Here is a 25,184-nt window from a genome sequence, read left to right on the forward strand (position 1 = left end):
TTTACCAAGGAAAGAGGCAAGTACAATTTTTGTGAGAAAAACCAATGTTTGGCTCACAGTGCTTGGAGAACACAAAGGTTTTGTTCTTCCTTTTGGCAACATAATGATAGGGAAGAGGCATTATAGAGAGCTAGAGAATGAAGTAGAGAAGTGGAAGAGGAGATTGAAGGTGTGGGAGAAGTTGAGGGAAGGCAGAATCTTGACCTTCATTGAAAAACTTTGTGGTTGGTATCCTAAGATAACTGACCTTATGGTTAAGTCATGGAAAGATGGGAAGGTGAAGATTGATGGTATCGAATTCCAAGTCAATGAAGGGGTCATAGCAAAGGTCATTGATTTTACTAATCAGGGCATAAAATTCCACAAGGATAAGAAAATATCGCTGAATGTGGTGAAAGACTTTGCAAAGGATGCCAAGGAGATGAAGGAATTCGTGAAGATTGGTGCCTATTATGAACCTGCATCAATTAAGAATCTATGGAGGTTTTTCCTAAGGGTGATTTTATCCTACATAACACTTGACACTAGGTTTGACAGGATCTGTACCCACCATTTCATTATCCTAAACCACTTCAGGTATGGAAAAAAAATCTCCATCACCTTCTACCTATTTTTCTTTGCAAACAAGAGTATCATGGGTGTTAAGAAGAAAGTGTACACTAATCTTGCCTTCCATGAGGGTGTGTTATTACTCATATATGAGCATTTTAAAGCTCAAACCCATGGAAGGGTTGTTCCCCATAAGGCATAATCCTTACAAGAAATAGAGAGCTTTTACCTCCCTTCAGATATGGAGGATAGTGGAAGTTTTCATTCAGATAATGAAGAGGAGATGACCAAAACTATGAAGGACATGGGAAGGAAGCAAAAAAATAACTATGGGAAAGGAACAGAGAGAAGGATAAAGCAAGAGGTCAACTCAGAGGAGGATTACAATGACGAGGAAGAGGAAATGGAAATAGATGAGGAAGGCAATGTGAAAGAGGTGGGCACCAGTAAAGCTTAGGTAAGCAGGAAGGATTACAACCCAATCAAAAAGAGAAGGGGTGGAGAGAAGGAAGCAGAGAAGGCACTTGGTAAGGGTAAGGAGATCAATCTCAAAGCTCATGAAGAGAGTAAAGAGGGACATGGTTTGACTAAAACCATTGTTACTCTTGGCACAAAGGGCAGGAAATCTATATGTAGTAACTTTCATTCTAACACTGCAAAAATGGGTCTGGTTAGAGAGCATATCCACTTGGAGGTTTTGGAGGGAAGGGATGGAAAAATTCAATTGGAGGAGCTCATCAATCCATCTTTGGTGATTCTAAATGATAACATGAGGGAAATGGGGACTAACCTCCTAAAAAATGCTCGTAACAATATGGTGGACAATTTTTGGTCCATCAAATGGATTTTCCATGAAATTGAAGAGATTAAGTTTAGGACATAGGGATAGGAAAGGATGAAAGGGGGGATGAGAATGTTAGAACTAGCAAGCTGGATGTGAGGGTTTCTAAGATTGAAAAAAGAGTGGAAAGGATGGAGAGATCTCTCCATAGCTCGACTTACCAAAGCCTCAACATTATCAAAGGTCTAAATGATAATATCATTTAGCTGTACTTGATGATGGAAGAAAGCAAAAAGGGGAAGGAGGAAAAGGACAAAGAGGAAACTAGGGCTGCTGATGGAGATGATTCCTTACAAGTTGAGTGCCTAAGTAAAATAAGGAGATTGAAAAAGAGGAAGAGGGAAGAGGAGGTATCTCCAGATGATAGTCAATTGAAGGTTGACAAGGCTGAGACCAAGGAGAGCTGGAGCTTAAGAATGGGGAGTTGGTCAAAGAAATGGTACTCTAATCGGTGCTCTTGGGTTTCTGTCTATACCTTGGCTTTTGACTATTTTTATTTTGTCTAGTTATGGTAGTCAGGTTTGGCCTATTGTTTTTTGATGCTTTTATGCTAGATTTGGACTTATAGTGGTATTTTGATGTTAACTGGTAGGTTTCAAGAACCTTTGTAAAAAACCTATTTTACTTAATAAAAAAACAAATAAATTCAATGAAGGCATCTCTCAAATATATAAATATGTATTCACACATATCATAATATAAATTATACATGTGTATAATTTAATTAGTAAGAGTTAACATAAAATGTCAAGATTTCAATATACCTCTTTTGTACCAAGTGTCCTTGAAGCATGAGTTGTTCCCTGTGCTTTATGAATGATTCTTAGTGTTTTGGGGTTGTGGTTTTGGAAATTGTTATAGGAAAGAGATAAATAGATGTGAGCTTGCATGGGCATTATATGAGGCTTGTGGAGTGGGTATGGGATCTCTATGGTGAAGAAAATTTTTTGGATGTTGTAGATATAAAGTTAAATGGGGAGTTTTAGAAGGCTAAAATGGAAAAATTGGTAGGGATAGGGTTGTGGTGCTCCCATCCAAATCTAGTTGCAAGATCGAAAATGAGGCAAGTGGTAAAGTTGTTGACGCTAGAAGATTGAGTACCTAATCTTCCTCTAGATATTCATTCCTATACCATAGAGTATCATCCCATCATTTTAGACCTATAATGAATTAAATTGATTAATTAATGAAGATATATTAGTTTGAGCTTCACTTGGTTTCAAGAATACTTTAATATTCTCTACTTAACAAGGCCAACCACATGAAGATAGAAGATCATTTGGCCTCACCCCCTCCCTCTAACATCAATATAAATTCCCCATTAACATCTAATTACATAGACATCAGTCATTCATTCATTCATCCATACAATCACATAACATTCATTAATATGATATAAAATTCATTAATACAAAACATTAATCAAGACTTCATTAACACATAACAATATTCATTAACATGACATAAAAATCAATATAATACACAACATTCATATATAATTACTTAAAACAACGTTCTTTCATTATCCAACAAAGTTTATCAAACAAGGTTTATTAAAGAACATTTTTAAAAAATCATTTCTTCTTTTTTTTCCTAGCTTTCTTAAGGAAAAGGCTGATAGGAGTATCAATATGTTCTTCATTCTCCTCCTCTTGTGGCACATGTAATGTCAAATTATGATTTCTCCTCCTATTTTGAGGAGCACGAGGTTGCTGCACTAAAAGGGGCTCTGTTGCAATAACAAGTAAATGAGTTGAATTGGAATAATCTTTTTCTTCTTTTTTTTACTGTTACAAGTATTTGATTAACCAGTAGAAAATAACATGCATTTTTCTTACCTGACAATGCCACATCATGTACAATAACATCTTGATCCATGACCACCTCCACATTCACCAATTAACAAAAATCATGGCCCCTTTCAATGTGACCATGTTGCCTACAATGACTTTGGGCTATTGTGATTAGAATTTTTTGATTCTTTAAGCCCTCACACTTTTTGCAAGGAAAATTACATTTATCAACTTTTCTTCATAACTGAGACCACAATCTAGCAATTGCCTCCTTATTTTTTTTGGGTTCACATTGCCAAGCATGGTCTTTCTTCACTGGAAAATATATCTGCAAAATTATTGGACATGTTGTACTTAATGTTTTATATCTACACATTTGGTTTTAAAAGAAAAATTTGGTGTAATTAATCTATATATCTACAAAAATATTGGACATGTTGTACTTAATGTTTATATCGGCACATATGGTTTTGAAAGAAAAATTTGGTCACCTTGCTCAAATTCACCCATATTATAATCAATGAAAATTTGTCTGCTTACAATTCTCTTTGTTAATATCCTCCTTTGTGTTACTTCATTCTTAATTCTTCTTGAAGATGTAAATTCTTAAATATTTTTTATTTTACTAGTTTTTGAACTTCATCACTAAAACACCTAATTCTTGGTTTTTGAGTGTTTTGTTGCTGAATAATGTAAAACATGTTTGTTTCACCTTAGACATGCATTTCCTACCATTCCTAAAGGTTTGGGATCAGTTGGTGTCCATTAGGATTAAAAATGCAAAAATTTGTCATATTTGACAAAAAATTGTAAATATGCAAAAATGTAATTTTGGAAAAGCTATCAAAAATGTCTTTTTGGCATCCCAACATTCATAACCATAAAACGTTGGTTTGAACTGATTAGATGAAGGTATTTAAGACTCATTTTGTCCATTTCATAATCGATCATCGAGTTGTATAGAAGAATCAACATTTTATGAAGGGAAAAACCTGAGACCAAATTCTGATTCAATTATAAAATTAAAAGGTACATTACTCATACTTATTTGGATTTGTGATGCCCTTATTGTTAACCTAAGAACAAGATAGCAATGAAACACATATGTGGTCAACGGGTGGCAAATCTTGAGCACCTCAAGATACTAAATAGAAATAAGCAAATTGTACATAGTAGTTAGAAGTTCAAGAAGGTAATTTGTATGCTCTTTTAGTAAATTCAATAGCATCAAGGTCTTATTAAGGAAAATCATGAAGTCTTATATATATGACAATTCTCTTATCTAGCTTCAAGTAAGTGTATAAGAGAATTGAGATCGAGTGATGTAAGTTGGGGTTGAAGATATCAAGTACCTTTGTCAACATAGAATTGAAGTATGATCCAAACGTTGAGCTTACATGTTATCAAGTATAACAATCATTTAGACACCTGACACCCACCTTATTAGTATGTAAATCATGACTTTAGTAATAAATGGTAATTCCATAATCCATCATGTCCTTAAGATGACATCCTTTATCGATCATCATTAAGAAAACATGAAGTATGATTCCTAATGAAGATATGGTTGTCACATCATAGCATCCAACCATTGATCATATATGAATAAAAATCCTTATTATTAATCATATAAAGATGAGATAATAAATTTAGCAACCAACATGATAAGACAAGCAACATGATCATCCAACAATTATTATAATTGAGGAGATAACCAAATAGAGCATTAATTACCAAACCAATCTACAATAAATGGTAATGTTAACTGTGAAATATCAATTAGCAAGCATGTCAATATTATCACCTTGTGTATTGCTAAAATTATCATCATAATCACCTATCAATTATAACCATTAAAAGAGGTATTGATAGGAAGATTGAACATCAAAGGAAAAATTTTGTCACACCATTCAAGTGTTCCCATGTTCACATCAAACAACATAAATGTAGCCATAGTTGTGTGTGTGTGTGTGTGTGTGTGTGTGTGTGTGTGTGTAAATATGCATGTAGTTTCCTATCAGCAAATAGATAGTCACATTACCAACAATCAACATGATATTGTATTTATAACCACCTATGGAAGATTAATCAAATCATGACAAATGATGATAGATAAATTTAACTTAAATAGGTCTAGTGAACTCACTCTAATTAAAAATCCATAGATTTTCCCTAATAGTATTGCCATCCATTTAATAACATCTCTTAAAACTAAAGAAAATTCATTTGGCAAGATGATGTATGGGACAGTTAAAGAGAATTGATTTGAAGATAATGTATGGGATAAATAATACACACATTATGTATCAAAGAATAAATTATGTGCATACTTTCATAGTTTACAAGGAGCTTGTCACCAAAATAGTGTTTTTTAGTGGAGGCAAAAATTATGGGGGACATCATTATGGCAGAGCTATTTTTTCCTATTTCTAATGTAAATTTAAGATTGCTAAACTTGCTATAGTAATTGTTTATCATAGATGGGAAGATTGAATAAGCCCAAACTCACTAAGATCTAGCCTACATTATCTATCTCAAAATTTAATAATTTGATTTATGGTTCTCTTATTTGAGCATAGTATATATATGATAGGCTTATTAACCCATCTATACAATTGAGAATAGATAAAAGAATGCAAACTCATTTCCTCCTTGCAAACAACTCTAATGTAACAACTACAAGACTTAGAAAGCAATCACTTATTGTTTAGACATAAGCCACATCTTCAAACCCAAAATTGAAATGCAATCTAATAATATCCAAAATTCAAATAATGATATAAAAGACAATAAAATCAAGATAAAAACAAAACAAACCAAAAATTTTATTACAAATGTGGCTTGCAACTTGCTCAACACTGAAATGCCTATAGGAGCTCCTAAAATGAAAAATCATATAAGATCTGGCATAAGAATCAAAATAGATAAGAGGCACTATTCCACAAGTGTGAGCTGGTAAATCTATAGGGTTTTAGTTTTTTCCCTCAAGCTGTCTTTCTTTTCATTTCACAGCTGCCAAGGTTTGGCTTTGATTTGAAATGAGGGTTTTATGCATTCACTTGCTTTCTACCATTCACTTGAGGGTTTGTAATTCACTTGCTTTCTACCTCTTGCAACATATAACCCCACCCTACCCCACCCCACTATTTTAAGGGTAAGGATAAGGGCCCCCAAATAGATTATTGTAAGGGCAGATTATTGTCCCCACTATTCCCCCATATATTTTAAGGGTCCACCTAGAAAAAAATGGGGAACACAATATAGGGCCGATGCATTCCCCCAAGATCTATATGCCCTACTATTCTAAGGTAATAAATATTGAGATCATGAAGCAAAGGAAGCATCCGAGTAGTAGATAAAAGCATAGGTGGAAGCATCCGAGTAGTAGATAAAAGCATAGGTGGAAGCAATCATCGATGTTCATTCAATGTAAGCAGCCAAGTAGTCACCTATCACCTATCATTGCGAAAGTAGAGGCAAGGGAACTTATGATAGAAACAAATCTAGTTTCATATCCTACGGTAGTAGTGGATCCAGTAGAAACAACAACAATAGCACCAACAAGAGACCAGATAACCTCCTGCAACTTATAACCTCCTTTTGCATTCACTTTCTTTCTATCATTACTAAAAACAAAAATGAGCTTAATTTCTTTGTGATTAGATCACTTGCATTCAAAATCCTACATCCTTTTGCTTTCACTTACATTCAAAATGGCATGGGGTCAATGAATTTACAAAGAAATTGGTGACACACTTGTAGCTCAATCCCTCCTCCTACACCTGCGAGTGAATAGATGTAGTGAAAATCCCTCGTCCCACACACTTTTCTCTTTTTTGTTATGTCTATAATCCATGTTGGTCAAAATTTTGACCAAACAAACTCATGTTGGTTGAATTTTTGACTAACTCAAGAGCTTAACAAAAAAAAAAGTTAAGATCAAATGGAAAATGACATAAGGTCAAAAATTTAAGTTAAAAATTAACACCAAATCTACTAGTGTATGATGGGGGCCAAAAGCAAGGCTTAACACCCAAAAATGTAATGGTAGCCACATAGACATGATGAGAACTTTGTATATACAAACTACATAAAGGATGTATAAATGTAAATATTAGATTTGTTTCTACATGGTAGGAAATGATAGATATTGTGAAGTTGGGAGAGCATTGTAAGAGCATTAGTATTTGAACTATATTGGGCTACAATTTTGTGTGCTTGCGTGGATAAAGATGAAGAAAATGGTATGTGAGGTGAAAACATGGATACAAATGATGAAAAGATGTTTATGGGTGCTGGAAGGAAGGGCTTTAACTTCAACTTTATTCAGAATAAAACTATATAGTATAAATTAGGATAGAATTGTAGATATTCACTACATGAGTCGTAATAATTCTTGCATTACAACTACCAATTTATAGAATAGTTATTAGCATTGAAAATACAAAAAAATCATGTACATGGGATTACCTTGCTTGCACCATTGCATTGATTGTATTTTATTCTTGTGGGCTCAAATTACTATTTTCAGTGTCAACACTTATTGTTAACTATAAATTTTTAACTTGCATTAGATCAGACTAAGGATGGGTACAAGCATAAATAATAAGGACAATGTGTGCAGTGTAAGTGTATGTTATGTATGATTCAAGAACTCTAGTAATTAAATGATTTTTATCCAACAAGATGAAAGAAGTTTCAATTTGTTAAATTAACAATACATTTGAAAACAAGCATAAATAAATGATATACAACCTGTCCGTCTGCAATTATCAAAAGAACATGGTATTGCCCCCCACTTTTCTCCACAATACGAATCACTACTTTGATGATTGGTGCAAAAGATGTTGGCCCTAGTAGAAAAATAAGAATATGAAATACATTAGTAAATGACATAACTATATTCAGTACCTACTACATCTATGAACAATATAAATATGAACCCAATTAATCATTCTAGAAAGACATACTTTCTGAGCCCAAGACTTGAATACACAAGCCATTCTACATTTACATTTTATCGTAAACATCAAAGCTTAATCAAATACAAATCCTTACTAACCAGCAAGTCATAGTTGGGGACTATATCCCTATATCGTCTTAGTGATTCTTCAAATCCATTGCATCAATTACCATCTGGACAGAAACTAAACACTTGTTGGTCATGAATTGAATATGTACAATGCAACAAGAATATATTGTTAGTAAAAAATATTTCGCTCTCTCATGTGAACTCTATAAAGTGTCATATGAAAATGAATTGGCAAGATAATATGAAAATAATTTTGAAACTTATCATCCTCAAAACCAAAACACAGGATTAAGTTGTCATCATTACTAGGAGACAAGGTCTGTCCAATAATTAAAGTTTCTTGTTCATAAGGATTTGGGTTATCTCCAAGATGGTGTAAACTTCGCCAATTCAAAGACTTTTCACCTAACATCCATAACAATGGGTTTTATTTCTACTGAAAAAAAAGAGAGAAGAAAGCTTGCAAAGTTGCCAACTGAAACCAACAAAAAACATAAAATCTGTAAAACTTCACATGAAACATTTCTAAAACCAATGGGAAAATTAAATCATTGATATGGCAGAGGAAAACCTATCCACTCATTGTTTTTTGTGAAATTGATACCCGCAATCAAGTTGGATGATTCGAGCCCAGCTTGTGCAAGAGCCTTAGTCACCTACAATAAATATAAAAGCATTCCAATCATATTTTTATGCAACAAGGTTTTACATAATCATTTTTAAAGATAGTAAATTTTTAAGTATATAGAAAACTTCTATCTTACAAAATGCTACAATGTTGCAAATAAAACACCAAGTTGCTATAGATACAGATACAAGTATCATAAATAAAATTGAAAAATAAAATACTTAACATATGATAATTTCATTCCAAAAATCATAAGCTTTGAATATCACAAATCCACCACTTTTGAGAGATTTTAAATTTAGTTCATTTAAATTTTATTAGTCTAAAATGTTGAACATGGATATAATCTAGTGTAAAAGCCAAAAAGTATTAATGGCAACCAACATCATGAGACAATTTATTTATCCTTTCAATTAAATGATATATTGGTCTCAGATCTGAGTGCTCACCGCTAGTAAAACTAAAGCACATGAGTCCTACCTCTAACCAACATACTCCTAAATTTGATGACAAGATTTTGCTCAAGAAGCAAAAATAGCATTAAAACATATCAATTCAAAAACATCTAAATCTTGAATGACCATTCATATAAAATTTTAATTTTTTGTTAAACCTATTATTGATAGTAGATGGTTATCCCTAGAAGGGGCTTCAAGTGCACGATGCACTTGCTTAGGTATGGTAGAAGAAAGTGGCATTGTATGTTAATCCTTCATATTATAGCATGTTTATCTTTACAAAGATACCATCTTCATCGGCCATAAAACTATCGAAGATAGTGCTATGTCTAATTCAAATGCTAGTAGAGGCACAAGAGCCCTTGATGAAGGCATGTAATGAGAAGGCTAATAAAGGAAATGAGGAGAATAAAGAAGCATAAAATAATATAGATGAATCTAATTTATGGAAGGTGTATGCAACCCTTGAAGAAAAGTGGAGAAAAAATAGTGGACTTGAACAAATAGAGGTAATGGTACCAGAAGAAGAGGTAAAAATAAAAGATGCAGAGGAGAAGGATTGGGCACTTGAAGCAAAGAGAGTTGAACTTAGACCCACATTATTTGATATTAGAATTTTAAATGGGGTTCTTAGCAGAGGTCTTTGTTCCCCACATGCATTGCAATGCCTCACCATTATTATTTGGATTGTTTACATTGGAAACCTTAAAGATCATTCAAAATTTAATTATGGAAAGTTTGATAATGTTTTGAAAGGATAAAGACAATGATTAGTGATATGAGGGGTAGGTAGTAATGCATAGGTAGGATCATTATTTGACAGTTGATCATGGTACCAACATATTCTATTATTGCTTCTAAGGTTCAACATCAACACCGATAATATGAATTGGAGGAAAATGGGAAATCCCTGTTATCCTTCTCTAAGAAATATAATGGAATCCCTCAAAAGGACAAGAATAGGTAAGTGAATAATGACACATTTTTATACCATGGTTGTGTGCTAGTATTGATGAACACCAATTTTTATAACTTGTTTAGGCTCAGGTCTAACTTAGTAATCTTCCCATGGGAAATTTTTCCACTTCTAGATTTGCATCAATAAAAGGGTATCATGTCTAGGATTTCTTATTACAATAGCTTCTCTCTTGTATATTCAACACTATATCAATATTTGGAAAACCTCAATGAACCATGGTGATCAACTTGTCAACTTTAGTAAAGTGTCAAAATGTATTTCAAAAATCTATAAATACCAACATTGGGTGTGAAATGTACTTAGAAATTATTATTTTGTAAAATAATTATGGTCCAATGGAAATTTGATCTATTTAGAAATGAACATCATTGTCATGGTATGAAAGGTTAGAGACTTTACAAAATTGTTATGTCCGCAGTTATCTATGGTGCTTCCTTCTATCATGTGTGATGTATTATTATTGTCTAAAGTTCTCTTCTCTCTATGTGTCTTATCTAACCTTGTCAATAGTCCTTTTATTGTATTTTCTATGCTTGTTGGTTTTATCCCTCACTATGAATCCCTCTCTATCATTAACCTGTTGATTTTATCTATTCATTATGCTAAGTGGGATATCAAACATGCTGATTTTGGTCACAATCCACTTGTCCTTAAATGTGTCATGTAACACAATTGGACTTATTCCTTGGTCAAACATTGTCGTGCAAAAGAATTAAATGTTTATATTATTGGTGACCCTATTTGTGAAGACTACTATAGAAGAACCTATGCTAGTTCAAGTTACAACCAACTCCCATAACTATAATGTACACTATAGATTGTACACTACAAGGCCACTATTTAGAGTGAGTCTACTTGTTAAATCCTCCATCATTAGTGTAGACACCCAAAAATTGGCAAAGACCCGAATTACGCAATTCTGATCAATCAATGCAAATCAAGGAGAAAATTAGAAGAAACACAATAGACTTTCAAATAAAAAATCACATCAAGTCATTAATTATCTATCAAATTGACAAGACCTAAATCAACTTTAAAAGAGGAGAAAAACAATTCAAATTCATAAAATGAAATTTTAAAAAGGAGTAAGAAAAAGACAAAGTGTTGAGAACAAATAAGACATTTATTAAATCAATAAACTTATTTATCCTCATAAAGATGAAAATCTCCCTTTTTCCATTTAAATGAATTAGAAATATCTTCAATTATCCTCAAAACCAAGTCTGTTGGACTCTTCCTCCTAGTCTCTTATGAGATATTTTTAGGTTCACTTTCACCCATCAGTCAAAGGTGAAAATCCTGATTCTTACCCCAACCCCTTTCGAAAACCTATAAATACGAGGGAAATCCAAGAGCCAAAGGACCCAAGTTTTAGGCATCTGCACTATAGGCACATTTTGATTCATCATTTTAGCATTATCACTATAGCAAGTTCATAGCATTTTAGCATTGTTTTTATGATTATTTAACATCCTTTAGTACTCATTAGCTTATTTCATCTCCATTTTCATAGCATATAGTCTATATTTTAGTCATAGATCTTGCATGCATTCTTGTAGATATGCATTCTAAGCATACTCCCATTCTAGAACTCTCACTAAGATGATGGTCTAAGAGCTATTTTAGTAGTTGTAGTTAGGGAAACATGAGACACTCGTAGAGATTACATTTAGATGATGATACCTTGGGTTTAGTCTAGTTCGTCATCAGTCTATTTGCATTCTACATTAAGGTTTCATGAATACGCGATTACACCATGTACAAATTGGCACCCATCATGGGGTTAAACTAAAAGCCTCTCTATTTTCAATTTTTTTAGTCTAATCTTTCATTTCTAGTGTAGATCTATGTTTCTTTCTATTCTCTTGTGCATATTTGATCGAATGTAGGTTCTACAGCATTCAGGAGGCCTCATATCAGCAAGAACAACATTCCAAAGTTTTTCTCGAGCACACAAGGGTCGGATCTAAATCTCTTGATGCTTCTGAGCTTTGTTTTAACACTTTTGAGAGATATTCTAATGCTTATGAACTCTGTTTTAATGTATTTAATCTTTTTGAAGCTCATTTAAATAGTTTTGTAACGCATTTACATCTTTTTGAAGCACATTTACATAGTTTTGTAACGCATCTGCATCTTTCTATAGCACTTTTGAAGAATCTTGCAATGCATCTGATTATTTCTAAGGCACATATAAAATATTTTATAATGCATTGGAAAGATTAAATAGTGCATATATGGCTTTCTATAATGCGTATGAGCATTCCTATAGTGCATATGGTAAAAATAATATATTTCTGAATCTAACTTCCAAATCTGAATATTGTTTGCTTATAGGGCCCTTCTGAGTTAACAAAAAAGCTCTTAGATTGTAGAAAATACACAATAGGAATGAAGACCCCCATAAATGCACCTAGCCTTTGCTAGCTCTAAATTAGGTAAGTGGACCTCGACTCTCATTGATTAAAGGTGAGACATTTTTAAGTTCCAAACATAGCTTAATAGAAATGTTCAATCTCACTAATCTAAAATAGAAGTAGGCCTATGCTCTCAACTCGTTTGTGTTGATTAGAATGCCTGAACTTCTGTAAAGATTGATCACAGTTGAACGAGGAAAGAATCCACACATAGGCTAACTAGGAGCCTCTCTATCTTTAGTAGTATAAAGGTTGGTAATTAAAATTTTGTGTCTATTGTGTTTGGGAATTCAAAATAGTAGGGATATGCTCTCACTCTCCTTGATTGATCAAACTCCTAGACCTATTGTGATTTCCATTTCCTACTTTCCACTAGGTAGGATTATCTTTCCATAAAAGGGCTACCTCCTGAGTTTCCTTAGCAAGGCCGGTGAGAGGGATTGCCTCCCAATCTTGCATTCCCAATTGAATGCAAGCCACTTATGTTTGAAACATAGCCTTCCTCTAGTAGTCTCATAAGAGATTATGCTAAACCTCGTTCACATTGGTGGGAAGATCTCTATCACAAGAGAGGTAAATCTGAACATAACTGATGAAACACTTAAACCCACTAGTCACTAGCTTTAGATAACCTTGTTAGGAAGCCATTTTCTTGCATTTTCTAGGTGCCTGTGGTTTGGCATTTTTTTTTGGTTCTACTTCTATTATGTTTGTAAGTGCTTTAAAACTTAATAGCAAACACCAGTACGGATCACAATCCTTCTAGAAAGACAAACTTCAAACTGGTATCAAGAAACCAAATTTGAAACAAGAGCATTGCTAAACAACCCTAAAGTAGTGCATATACTGCATAAAACAACACTTTTGAACTTTCTTGTAACACTTTTGATCTCTGTTATAATGCATATACCTGTGAAACAATGCATCTAAACCTTAAAACAATGCATCTAAATCATGAAATAGTGCATATGATAATTAAAATAGCACATCTGAGCATTTGAACAATGCATATGATCAATTAAACAACATATCTGACCAATCCTACAATGCATCTAAGAAAAAACATAAAATAGAGGCCATATGTGTGCATATTTTACGAAGTCTGAGAAATTCCATATCTAACTAAAAACACCTTTTTGAAACAAGCAAAGCTATGAACATCATTATCAACCCAACAGTTAGCATTGCTTCACTTTGCACATCAAGCTAGAGACATTCAGAGATGCACATCCATCCCTTTACCTAACTTCATGAAAGTGAAACTCATCCTATGAACATTGGCAAACACCTTGTTCAACCTAGCTCGTTACTGCAAACAAATTGCGGTCAACGGAAACCCTTGCATTTTGAAAATGCCTAAGAACTAAAGGAATCCAACTCACATTTTATGTCACTACATAAAATTGATATAGCTACAAAATTGAAGCAATTGCCTATACAAGTGAGTGCTAGAATAGTCAATAGAACCATCAAGTGCACAAAACCTCTTAATCTCCTTGAGCCTACTACAACAACAAATTGCCCATAGAACACAACTATTCACAAGTCACCATTGTTCAATCAAAACTTAGAATTCATGGCCACAATGGGTTCATCTAACATATGGGATGATAGAAGTATTGAAACTAAGATTGAATATTTCTAACAAAATCCTGAGCTTGTCAACATCATGGATAAGATACTCAAGAAACATAAGGAACATTATATACTAGCATTAGCACAACAAGGTGCAAAATTTCCATGTGAATTTGATGTGACCAACTTAAAAAAAGATGAAGAAGAGTCACACCTAGATGTTATCACACAAAAAATCCAAGACTTACAAATGGAAATGGAAAGAATGAAGAGAGAAAAAATGCAACTTGCATAATTTAGCCTCGAAAAGGTGTGTCCTCTCACCTTTGATAAGAACATTACCTTCACACCTTTCCCACAAAATGTAAAAATACCAAAGTATGACAAATATTTTGGCACATTAGATCCGCAAGACCACCTCAGACAATTCTATACCCTGAGTATGGAATTTGTCTATGACACGATGTACCTAATGCGACTGTTTCCTAGAAGCCTTAGAGGGCAAGCGATGGAGTTGTTCTCCAAGCTACCCTCCAATATCAAAACCTTTGACCAATTGGCTTCCATGTTCATCTCTCAATATTCCTACAATATCGAAAGGGAATTTACAATGATCAACCTATGCAACAAAAAACAACTCCTCAATGAGTCATTCAAAACTTTCTTACAATGGTGGAGACACATGTTCGCTAAGTATCATAGAGACATACCCAAAAAAGAGAAGACTGACATCTTCATTAATAGTCTCTCCAAATTGATGAATTATTGGCTCTAACTCCAAGGGCCCAAATATTTCAAAACCACCCTAGAAAATGCCGCTAAGGTAGAAGAGACCTTACTAAATAACAACATCATTAAACTGTCAAAAGATGGTAAGGGCTTTTCAAACAACTTTGTGTAGACTCATAATTTCTTTGATCAGGCAATCGATAAACAAAAGTCACAGTGGAGAAACAACAACAAGAACACTGTTAATGATGGGATGGTCAAAGCTAACCATGTTAAAACTCAAACCCAATCCCATCTAAACCAATTGTATCTCATTGTCAACAACACCAACCCAAACACACCATGACAAGATAATTCCCATCCATTCTATCGACGTAATGCAGAAACTCCCTCAACATCCAACCAATAAATCACGTACAATCAAGCTCCTCCTCCCCACAAATATCAATCTTCTGACATACCCAAGAAGTATACTCCTATCGGGGTGTCTTACGAAAGTGCTCTACAAACCCTCCTAGTTGATGAACTCATTGTACTTCCTGAGGCCAAACCATATGAACTCCAAGTTAAGCCAAAGTGGTGGAATGATAAGCCCATTTGTGCTTACCATCAAAATAGGGGGCATCTAAAAAATAATTGCTTTTCCCTTAAGGGGGAAATCCAAAAAAAATCAATGACAAGGTCATCGAAGTAAACAACCTTAGCAATAATGAAGACCACACAGCCTTCAAGAACCCCTTCACGAGTCATGAAAAGGGTGAATCCTTCAAAGCCAACTAGAGCGCACCTCCTCACACTAAAGTTAATTATGCACATCATTATGAAAATACCATCAACATGATCTCTAGATTTGATGACACCATAAACATCATCATTGTTAAAGATTTTTTTAAAAAAATCCTCAAATGCCATTACTCAAGGCCAAGTCTCTAAAGTCATCCTACCAAGACTTGTGACAAATCTTGATCGTGCAGCTGCAAGTTCCTCCTTGCCCAAGTACAACCTAGTCAACCAATTACTTAAAACTCCATCTCTTATCTCCATTTTTAAACTATTGCAAATCTCCCTAGAGCATAAAGAAATACTCACCAAAGCCTTAGTGCCAAATGACCTAGATGTGAGTAGATTTTAGAACATGGTTATCAATCTAGTCGTCCCTCACTACATATCTTTTTCATCCCAAGATGACATGTTTGTCATCTAGCCACAAAAATCTCCTTTGCATATTGAAGTATTTATCCATAGAAACAAAGTTAAGAGAGCATTGGTCAATAGCGTAGCATGCCTCAATATTTGCACACTCAACTCAGTAAAAGCCCTATGGTATATAGAAGATGTTGTTGACCCAAGAAAGAAAATTACCATCAAAGCTTATGATGACAAGGAAAGATCCTCTAAAGGCACGGTTATTCTGCCAATCAAGGTAGGACTAGTAGTGAAGGAAACTATTTTTAAGGTTTTAGACCTACAATTAACTTATAACATCCTGTTGGGAAGATCGTGGATTCATGACATTAGGCTATTCCCTCCACCTATCATCAGTGTCTTAAATTTCCTTACATGGGCCAAGAGGTGACCATACCTAGAGACTAGCACTTTGACCAATATTGTAATTCCCTTGTCCCTCATAACAGGGAAGAAACTAGCACACTGACAGATGACATTAGCCAATCCATGTCTACAGGCACTTCATGTTTTACTGACCAAACTGACAACCACTCATCAATGTCAACTAAGGGTAAAGAGAAAGTGGGTTGTTTGGGTCCTTCCATTTCTTCACCGTCATCATCCAAAGACCCTAAACAATCACATTATGAAGAAATGGATAGAATTGATGAAAGAATTTGATAGAAAGTGTAAATTGCACCACAAAGGGGTGATTGAGTACTCAGTATCCCTATTTGATCCCCCACTTTCTCCAATATCTCATTAAAAACCATCATCCACCAAGCGTTATCATGCATATTTTATCAAAGCAAGTGGAACACCTCCAAATTCAGTGGAAGAAATTAGTCAAAAAAACATTGACATCTCTCCCTACCTAAATGGAAAAGGTTTTGACCTAATGAAAAAGATGGGATACACGGGAGATGGTCCTTTAGGGAAAGGGATAGGCATCATTGAACCTCTAGTGGCACAATTTAGGTCCAACAAGTCCAAAACAAGGGTGGGGTATGGTGGACGAGACAAGACACTAACCTCTTTGAAAGCTCGTCCTAAGCATAGTGATCCCTATTTTTCCACCTTGGTGTGGGTACCTAAACAAAATGATGGTTATAGGCCAACAACAACTAACATCATAAATGTGAATTTATCCCTCTCAAATTCACATTCCACAGAAGAACCACCCATGAATACCTCTAATAACGAAGAAAATGATGATTCCACTAAATGGGAAGTTGAGTCATTATCTGATGAGTCTCTTCATGATAAAGAATGTGATGTTGTTCACATACCCACCTTTGACAATTTGGCTACACAAGGAACAACTCATAGTCCAAGACCCACTTCACTAAGAATCAGGGTACAATAAAGCAGCTTAGAAAATGATGAACATGTCAAAAGGTTTCAATTTCAAAACACTATTCCTTGACTTCTTTCCAATAGAATTTGAAGATGACTACTATGAGCCTCTTGCAAGCTCTACTTTTCTCGATACTCTAGAAGAAGTTCATGTCATAGATCCCACTGATACAACATACGAGCCTTCTAATGAAATTATGTTTTTAAACCCCATTGAACCCTTTCCATATTACAAATCAGTTCCCCTACTCCATCCCAAACTCATTAACTAGGATACAACCAAGGCTCACCACATCCCTCATTTGGATGCTGATTGTGAAGTCTTTATCTACCTGAATGTGGTTGAACCATCTTGACAACAAAGAATGGAAGAAAGGCATATAGTCAAGTCTGGTATCAATCACCTCAATCACACTAGAATAGATCAAGAATTCCACAACCTTAATAATCACTACCAAGTTGTGGGTAGTCTCAAAAAAGAAGAAACAAATAGAAGTGACATATCCCAAGGTGAAAACCCAACTGTGGCACCCATGGCTGGGGTAATTGATACCTTACCTAAACACTCTAAGGAAAGATCTTCTATTTTGATTGAGCCAATTGAACCAATCAACATCAGCACAGAGTGAGAACCAAGGGTCATTTAATTTGCACAGTCCTTAAGCACAAAGGAAAGAAAGGCATTCATTCACTTCTTTGAAGAAAGACAGATAAATTTTGCATGGTCTTATGCAAACATGCCCGGATTAGACCCAACTCTAATCCTCCATCACCTCAACATTTCTCTAGAGGCCAAGCTAGTAAACCAAAAGCTTAGACAGATGCATCCCCATATAGCTCTATTAGTCAAAGCACAGTTAGAAAAGTTGATCAACACCAATTTCATCCTGCCCTTGTTGTATGCATCATGGATATCTAAGATTGTTCCCATATCAAAGAAGAATGGTAGCATACGCATCTGCATTGATTTCTGGGATTTAAACAAAGCATGTCCCAAAGATGATTTTCCCCTCCCCAACATCGACACCATTGTCGATCTAACAGAGGTCATTCTATGTTTTCACTCATGGATGAGTTTTTAGGGTATAATTAAATCAGGATAGCACTGGAAGATAAAGAGAAAACAACTTTTACTTGTGCATGGGGCACAACGATATGATGCATATCTTTATGGAAGATTATATGAATGAAATTCTCATCAAATCCCATAGTTGAGAAGAACATCTCCCCATGTTGGGTAAGATATTTACCCGCCTAGAAGCATTCAAAGTTAGGCTCAATCCCAAGAAATGCACTTTTCGCATCAAATCAAGCAAGTTTCTGGGATACATTGTTTGAGCAAAAGGGATAGAAGTTGATCCTGAAAAGGTACAAGCCATAATTAGTATGCAACCTCCAAAGGAACTAAGTTAGTTACACTCTCTTCAAGGCAGGCTTTAGTCAGTTCATTGGTTCATTTCTTAGTTGGCGAAAAAGTGTATACCATTCACACACTTGCTACACAAAGATATAAATTTTAAGTGGGATGACTAGTATCAGAAGGCTTTTAACTTACTTAAGACCTACTTGATGAATCCATACACGTTAGTACCTCCTATATCACACAAACCTTTGTTATTATACATTTCTTTAATGGATAAATCAATTGGAGCCCTCCTAGCACAAGAAAATGGCCAAGGAAAAGAAAGGGCTATCTATTACATCAGTCGTACCTTGGTCAACTATGAGCTCAATTACTCTTTTATTGAAAAAGCCTATCTAGCTGTAGTTTTTGCTTCCCAAAAACTATGTCATTACCTTCTCACACACAAGGTCAAGCTTATCTCCAAGATTGATCCCCTCAAATATCTTCTTAGCAAAACAACATTAATAGGTAGATTTGCCAAATGGGTTATGATCCTAAGTGAGTTCAATATTGAGTATGTTGATAGGAAGGCAATAATAGGACATGCCATTGCTGGTCAATTGGAAAATGTGCCTATAGAAAGTTCAAATCCTATCCTAGCTGACTTCCTAGATATACATATTGTTCAGACAAAGCCAATAACATGGAAATTCTATTTTGATGGTTCCTACACACACCATGGATTAGGCGCCAGTATTTTGTTCATCACACCACTAGGTGTTACCATCCCCAACTCTTACAAACTGCTTTTCCTCTACACCAACAATATGGCAGAATATGAGGCTTTGGTCTTGGGTCTCAAACTAGCTTTAGAATGGAAGCTGATAGCACTAGAGGTTTATGGAGACTCCCAGTTGATCATTAATCAGGTCACCAACACTTACCAGACTAAAGACAAAAAATTATTGCCTTATAAACATATGGTCAACACACTCAAGGCATGTTTTGTTCATATTACTTTTGAACAAATTCCCAGAGAGAACAACAGAGCAATAGATACTATGGCCACCTTGGCCTCTTTACTCTAGCTCCAAAAGCAGCACAAGCGGTATGAGTTCTTAGTAGAAGAGGTGGTTCAACCATATTTATTCAACCTAATTCCCTTATCATTTTCCACTTAGATGCTCCCGATTCCCTTTGGTATAACCCCATTGTCACCTACCTCCATGATAATACCATTCCGTCTGACCTTTTACATAACCTAAAGCAAAATTTCATTTGACAAACCTCAAGTTACACTTTGGTGGCTTATACGCTGTATAAGAAAGGTCTTGATGATACTCTATTTAGATGTCTTGAGAAGGACGAGTCTAGAGAAACTTTGCAGGAAGTCCATGCAGGGATTTGTGGGTCACACTCTAGTGGGTTCGTGTTAACAAAGAAAATTCTTAGAATGGGTTATTTTTGGCCAACCATGGAAAAGGATTCTATCGACTATGTCAAAACTTGCAAGAAATGTCAAATCCATGGTAACCTTGTCCATGCACTAGCCCAAGAGCTTAATCCTTTGGCCACACCATGGCCTTTTTATTAATGGGGCTTTGATTTGATTGGAGTCATCCATCCACATTCCTCCATGGACATAAATAGATTATCACAGCCATAGAATACTTCACCAAGTGGGTTGAAGTAGCGCCACTTGCCAACTCTATGGGAAAACAAATCTCTTTCTTCAACCCAAACCATATGATTTGTCAGTTTGGCATACCCCATGCCATCCTCACGGTCAATGCCCTATACTTTAAAAACCAAATAATTGATGAATTATTTGAAGGTTTCACATTATACATGACTCCTCATCAATTTATTATCTCCAAGGCAATAGCCAAGCAGAGGCCACCAACAAAACCATCATCAACATCCTCAAAAGAACTATCAATGATATTGGTAGAGATTGGCATTTATAGCAGAACCCCACCCTTTGGGCCTATAGGACGAGTGTTAGGACACCTACACTAGTACATTTGACCCCATTTTTAGACCAAAATTTTTGACCATCTATTAAAATGGGGTCAAATTGGTCAGAATAGGCAAGGAAAAATATCTTTTTTCAAATTCATGCTCATGTTGGTCAAAATTTTGACCAACACATATTTCGCCCTAAGTGTTTTCGACTAACACGGGTGTCATGATGTTAAAATACAAAAAGTTCTATTTCACATGCATGAATACAAACATGCCAGGGAAAATTGAAATGCATCTCTTCTACAAGGAAGTGAGGGTATCTACATAGTGACTCTCGCAATAGCAGAAGTCATTGGTAGGTATCTTAGGGGAAGTGGTTTCCCGTGCTGCTTTGATTTTAGGGGCATTGGAAATTCGCTTGAGTGTAGGAGCCAAGAAGGGTTGTATGCCTCCTCTGTTAGGTCGAGTTAGGGCCCCCCGAGGCTTTGGTCAAGTAGAAGAAGTCAAATTGTTCACTCTGCTCCTGGGGTGATCTATTTGTGGTTGAGTGTGCTCACTTCGCGATCTCGTTTATTGACTCTGTCTCTTCGGCGGGCTTGTATCTCCTCCCATCCACCCCAACCAGCTGGTGCAGATATTAAGTAAGTCTCAAATTTGGATTGAAAAGCACATATTAAATACATGAATAAACACTTTTTTTAACAAACAATGGCTCACTTTGAAAAGGTTGATTATTCTCTTACTTTTTTCAAAAGACTGCGATGTGTATTCTTTTCACACCATTTAAATTTGCACTGGTATTGATGATTTCCAGTTCTCTTGGAATCAAATCCTTAAATTTTTCTATTTGTGGAGGGTTTCTGTGTGTTGCATATAAGGGTTGGTTCTTTGAGCATCAAGATTTTTCTGCTTTGTTTTTTTGATTGAGAATGTTATCTTTGTCAAAGAGTAACTCTTCTTTGCATATCTAAGGATTCTCTTTGGGGAAAGCATATCTGAAGTTCTAATTTGCACTACTATGAGGATTTCCTTATGAAAGGCCATGGCTTCTTGGAGAAACCATGGAGTCAGATTAATCAGACCTTGGTTTTTTGGCGTGACTAAGTTATACTTCTAGTAGTGAAAAACTCTTTATTTGCAAGCAGACAGTTGATGGAAAAGGAGCTAGATTCTTGAATTTTCTTCTTTTTCAATGGAAAGAAGCACTCATAGGGGCCTTAGAAAAGTAACATAAGTTGGCCCAATGAGATACTTGAACACATACATAATAATATCTCTCTAGGTGGGAGAGGAATCTTGGGTCTACTGTTTTTAGATAATGTATTCTTTAGCAAGTTTTGAATAATATAAGACACACTTCATTATTTAACTCAAGTACTAGATTTGCCTAAATGATGTGTTCATACATTTTTCCCTTAATACATAAGCCCTTCATGTGAGAGCAGGGGAGAAATTTTACAGCTGGAAGGACTGTGTGAAATACTTGGCATCAGGCAGGGATTTTGACAGTGCAAAGGATATGGGCCAAAAGAGACCCAGAAAGAAAGTTGGTAAAAACCAAGCTGATGTGGTCGAGGTTCAAGATGAGGGTGAACCTAAACCAGCTAGAAAACACCCCAAACAAGCAGCCACTGTGATGAATTACAAGGAAAAGACACTTTGTCTGAATGTGAAAGATTCAATCATTGAAGCGAAGGAGGAAACAACCATGGAAGAGGAGGAGCTTACCATTAGTTTAACAATGAATGAAAAACACCATGAAGAAATGCTTCCACAACGACACTTGATAGATTTTATAATCCATGATTCTCAGGGTGCCTCTCAGCCAATAGAAATGATGTATGCTATGGATCTTTATATTTTTAGATTAATTTTGCCAAAGGAAGGTTTATTGGATAAATCAAAAGGGGTTCGTTGTGAGGGGTTTGGGGTTGTCGAAACATGATCCATAATAGGATATGAAAATGGGTCTCCTGTTATATGGCTTCAAACTGAGGTAGTAGAGTATGTGTGTGTAAAGCCTACTGGCTCTTATAGGAAGTTCTTCAATATTCTAAATGAAAAGCAATGCTTTGTGTTGAGGTATACAAGGCTCTTTCCAAGCCTGATGGAGGTAATCCTAAACTAGGATTGGATGAACTGGTGGCACGTGTTGCATGATCTATGTCTTCTAATAAGAGTTTTCAAGGAAGCTTTTGTGGGAGAGATTTCATACTTTCTCATGGAGATTTAAATATAAAATAGCTAACTAGTTTGGACAGCAATTCTAAATAAGGTGATCAAATTTTTACTAGTTTGCATGCTCTTGTAGCTCTGGAGCAAGAGTGTCTTCAATCAAAACATATGAGGCCTATTGGTATAAAAATTAAAGAGAGCTCTGCTAGTACTACTATTGGTGCTTCATCTATCTATGATGAGGATGAGAAGCTTGCAAGATTGATGCAAGAGGAGAATGATTGGATGGCTGCAAGACTAAGTCGAAAGTCTCAAGGCAAGAAGAAGTTCTACATCAAAATCAATGAAGATGAAATTGCAAATGATTATCCATTTCCTGCATATTATAAGGCCATTGAAGATGAAATGGATGAATATCTTTTTTATGATGATTCATGTATATTAGATCCTGAAGATCGACCCCGCAGGATGTTGCATGATTGGTCTTTATACAATTCCAATTCCAGGCTTGTTCCCCTAGAACTTCTTCTCATGCTTGGTGGTACTGAGGCAGATACTACAATATTTGGCTCAGGTGTTATGACAAAAGATGATGGTAGTGGCTATTGTTTGGATGCTGACTCTGGAGGGCTTAAAAATTATCAAGATAATGAGCTACATGGGATTCACATATATTTAAGTGCTATCAAGAAATGGATGATAGAATTTGGAGAAAATATGCTCTTCATATCAATATGCACTGATGGTGCTTGGTATAGGCTTGGGAAGCCTTCTAAGAAATATTTACCATGGTATAAACCCATTCTAAAAACTGCCAGGCTTGCAATCAAAATAATTGTATTGCTAAAGGAGCAAAGTCGTTCTTCAAAACTTTCTTTCTCAGATGTGATTAGGAAGCTAACAAGCCTAGATAAAACTGAGCCATTTTTTATCTTACCTAATCTGGATGTTGTAGAAAGGTATGTTGTTGTTCATGGTCAAATCATTTTGCAACAGTTTGTAGAGTATCCAGATGAATGCATACGAAGGAGTGCTTTTGTGACAGGCCTTTCTATAAATATGGAACAAAGACATCATACAAAACTGTCTTTCACAAAAAAGGGAGTCATAGTCAAAGAAAAGAATTTGAATACTAGGGCTAATGCACGGCCTAAAACTATCAGCAAACAAGAAATGTGTTCAACTACTACAAAGATGATAAATCACATCTGGAGTGAGTACTACTCAATTTCTGTGTCTAATGAAATAAAGGAGGAAAATGGTGAGAATGGTCGGAAATATGAGGAAGAACAGGCTCAGGAAGATAGTGGGGATGAGGAAGAGACTGATCTGATTGTGGTGGACAAAATTGAACTCCCCCCTATCATTAGAACAGGGAGAGGCAAATTGAGTAGCAAAGATATAAAATGGGTAGGCCAATCTGTTGGTAAAAAATCATCTGGAGAACCCCTGTATAATATGGTTTCTATTGATAGAGATATTGCTATGGGAAGTGTAGTTCTAGTGTATTCAAAAGGTCAGGACCAACACTTTGAGGATCTTCCCACTATTCTTTTTGTTGAATACATGTATGAGAAATCTAATGGGACAAAAATGATTCATGGAAGAGTTCTTCAGAGAGGCACTAAAACTTTGATAGGAAATGCTGCTAATCCTCGTGAAGTCTTTTTGACTCATCAATGCCTTTAAGTTGAACTAAGTGGGACTCTATCACTTTTCCAATATTTTTTCCTTTCTTGATAGTCTTCAATGCAGGGCTTCTTGCTATTCTCTATTTTTTCTTGGAAAGCTTATGCTATTGGCATTTCCATTTAGCTTTATGTCTAGATTGATGGAACAAATGGTGCTAGCAAAATGTTTAGAAGAACTTTGCAAAGAAATTTCAGACTTAATTGTCATACATGCAAAAACAACTCAGAACAATTTAGCTTTTTTGAGATACAAAATTAATTTGTGCATAGAAAAATATCTAAAGATGGATGGATGACCAAAATTACCTTCTAACAAGTGATTTCCTTTTTTTTTACTTAAACAAGCAGAAAACTCTTCTTCAGTGGAAGCACTGACAGTCTCACATTGAATGATATCCTTCCCCAATGTGTTTTTTCCTTCCAATCTACAGCTTATCCATAAAGGAATTTAACAAGAATCTTGTAGTTTGTAATGGTAAGGAAA

At 35.2% G+C, this 25,184-nt stretch overlaps 1 pseudogene; it reads left to right on the plus strand.

Moving 5' to 3' along the window:
- Positions 1-790: 790 nt before the first annotated feature.
- Positions 791-24,698, plus strand: LOC149566094 (DNA (cytosine-5)-methyltransferase 1A pseudogene; annotated as a pseudogene).
- Positions 24,699-25,184: the final 486 nt, after the last annotated feature.

The sequence above is a fragment of the Cupressus sempervirens genome, chromosome 3 (assembly GCF_028749045.1).
Source record: "Cupressus sempervirens isolate cs-2001-9-10 chromosome 3, ASM2874904v1, whole genome shotgun sequence".
Classification (NCBI taxonomy): Eukaryota; Viridiplantae; Streptophyta; class Pinopsida; order Cupressales; family Cupressaceae; genus Cupressus; species Cupressus sempervirens.